The sequence below is a fragment of the Lathyrus oleraceus genome, chromosome 6 (genome assembly GCF_024323335.1).
Source record: "Lathyrus oleraceus cultivar Zhongwan6 chromosome 6, CAAS_Psat_ZW6_1.0, whole genome shotgun sequence".
NCBI lineage: Eukaryota > Viridiplantae > Streptophyta > Magnoliopsida > Fabales > Fabaceae > Lathyrus > Lathyrus oleraceus.
Window position 1 is genome coordinate 521,830,745 of NC_066584.1, and position 3,290 is coordinate 521,834,034.

Here is a 3,290-nt window from a genome sequence, read left to right on the forward strand (position 1 = left end):
ACTTTATTTCCTTATAGTATGAGCCCTAAGGGGCTGCACCTAAAGCGAGGTTTTTAAGCTCCCTCTAAGCGCCATGGGTTGGGATGTTAAGCCCATTCATATTGTGGCAAGTTATTTTCATGGAAATTATAATTATAATGATGATGTAATATATATTGCTTCCGTATAGATATACTAAATAAAAAGGAAGCAATTATGAATGATTTATCTATTATGAAAGACATTAATTAGTGTTTATTTATCTATTTTACAACCGATTAATTAGTGTTTATTTATCTATATTGAAAGCTTTTATTTTTCTTTTAAAAACAGTTGAATAACCATCGACAGTTATATTGGTACCCACTTCCATACCGTAAAATCAGCACAAGGAGTAATGGATTTTAAAGATGAAAACAGTGACATGCAAAATACACACATTGTTTTCATATAGAGATATGCATCAGTATCATGAAAAGTTACACAATGTTTATTCCTAAAACTCAAGTATATATGTTATGGTCTTCACTACCTGCATTTCAGCATATTCACGCTCTTAAAAATGAAATAGAGACATAATCAGTTTGCAAATAAAAAAGAGTATACAATTCTTACAAATGAAATAGAGACATAATCAATTTGCAAATTAAAATTAAATGATAAAATATAATAATTATGAATTTCTGAAGTTGAAAAATCACTTTGTATACATGGTAAAAATCCTAATAACCATAGAAATATGCCTCCGGATGAAAAAAAAAAGAGATAAAAAAACTAGTTACTTGATCCTCCAATCGAAAGAAGGCTTTCCTGGTAAAGTCCGGTATAACAACAATAATCTTCTCCTTTAATCCCAAGCTCCTCAATTATTTGGGTGCTCAAATCAACATAGGCTAGCTCATCATCTATTTTTCTAAAGAAAATGTATCCCTTCTTCCCAAATCCAATTGGGGGCCAGTCAATGGAAGGCATGGGGCCATAAATAAATAGTTTGATCCATGATTCTTTCACACCGAGTTCACCCAGAATAGATATGTGAAAAATATTATTCTTGTCATGATTTGTGATAAAAGCAATTGATCCATTTAACCCCGTCAAGTATCCATCATCCAAATCAGATCTTTCATCAATGGGCGTTGTAAAGAACACCTCATGACTCATGTCAAATGACATCATAAATATTTGATCATGTTTACCCTTAACCAACCAATGACATGCACCATTCATGTACAATTCCTCCCCATTAAATGGGTTACCAACACACCATTGAGCCATATCATCCATGTGGAGTATCTTCAAGAATTATTTCTTAGACTATATATCTCAAAAAAGGAGAAATACATTATACCTTGTGGTGGAGGAGAATCAGGATCATAGTCATTACAACTTGAGCTATCAAATGTTACATATTGAATCACCTTAAAGTCATCTCTTACTTGGTCATAACCAAACCCATGAAAGTCATGAAACACGCCAAGGCGAGGGTGTTTTGGTACAAGCTCATCGGGGCTAGGAGGAATGACAACGAATTCTTCAATAGCTGGGTTCCACAATACATATTTGACCTTATTAGAACCTCCCCTTACATTCTTTGTCCCGATACCAAAAACACCGCTAACACTTGTTTTTCCCAAAATATTAAGATAAAAGTCATCCTCTTGAAATGGAGGTGGCAAAGTTAATTTGATTCTACTATCGAGCAAATGCAATTCAGGATGGTAACGATCAACACAATCACGTTTAAATATGAGGAGATATGTACGATGACCCTCGGAATTGCTATGAGATATGAAATGGTTGCGGAACATATTGATGAAATGAGAATTTTCAAATAAAATGGACCATGATTTGCGTACGCAACCAAAACGCTTCAATGATTTAACGGGAGTTTCGAAAGAACATGGAAGGCAACATCATCGTCAATATACTTTCTGCTAACCTTTGAATCAGACCACTTGTTGAACGGCAGTGATAGCTTCTGCTGATAATCCATGAACGAGTTGAACGGTGATGATTTCTTATGTTGATAATCCCTGGTCGAGTTTAACGGCGGTGATTACTTCTACAAATAATCTGTGGTCAAGTTGAACCACGGTGATTGCTTCTGCAAATAATCCATGGTCGAGTCGAACGGTGGTGATAGCTTCGGCTGATTCCGCTTACAAAGAGAGGAAATTTCTTCAATTCATCGATACCGCTGTTGCTTGTGTTTTCTTCTTGGTTTATATTATAATATATATATATATATTATATATATATTTTATATATATATATATATAATATATAATATATATATATATATATATATAATTAAATTACTCAAATGACCTATTTTTTCAAAAATTCTCAAAAGCCAATTTTTTTAGTAATTTGCTTTTGAATACAATTATTTTTATGTTTAATGATTCTATGAATACAACAACTCTTTTTTTGAAAATTTGGAGCCCGGTTAATTTAACTTTTAAATATTATTATTATAATGAAATAAAATTTTATGGAAAAATAATTAAAAAAAATTCATAAAAGATTTAAATGTAAATTAAGTTCAAATAGTTTTTAAAATGCTAATTTAAATATTTTCTTATTTATTAAAACTTATTTTGGATTTTAATATTTTTTTAAAATTATTTAATTTTGAAGTCATTTCAAATCATTTTTCATAAATATCATTTTTGAGATACAATTTTTAGTCTAAATTGTAATTACGATTATATTTTAATTTTTAATAACGTATGTCTATATATAATATATCAAAACTAGTCTTTAAATTTAGAAAAAATAAATATAAATAAAATTTATAATATTTTGAAAATCAATTTTATAAAATTTATTTTTGAAAATACAAAAAATAAAAATAATTAGAGCTAAAACAGACCCTTCATTTGATTTAGATTTTGTGAAAAATCATTCTAAAATGTAAATCAAACTGAATATTATTCATTGATTCTGATTTTTTATCTTTAAATTTAAATTAAATGAATTAATGTTCAAACTAAATAAACTCATTGTACCTCTATTATAGTAAGTATATATTTAAATTAATTTTGGTAAAAACAAATCAAACAACCTGATTATAAAAATTATTTTTAAGGAAAAAGAGCAAATGTTTTTTAATAAAAGATAATGAGTTTAGTGGATGTCCACGGTCTATATATATTTTATAAAATTAATTTTTTAATTGTAATTTTTAATATAAACTTTTGCCTTAAGAACACAAGTTAGCATTAATTTTTTTATATATAATCTCTCAATAAAAAATCACTAATCTATTAAATTATTTAATTTTGTTATAAATAATAACATAATTTGAT

General features: G+C 28.3%; 1 pseudogene; it reads right to left on the minus strand.

Moving 5' to 3' along the window:
- Positions 1-728: 728 nt before the first annotated feature.
- On the minus strand, positions 729-1,972 carry LOC127096558 (F-box only protein 8-like; annotated as a pseudogene).
- Positions 1,973-3,290: the final 1,318 nt, after the last annotated feature.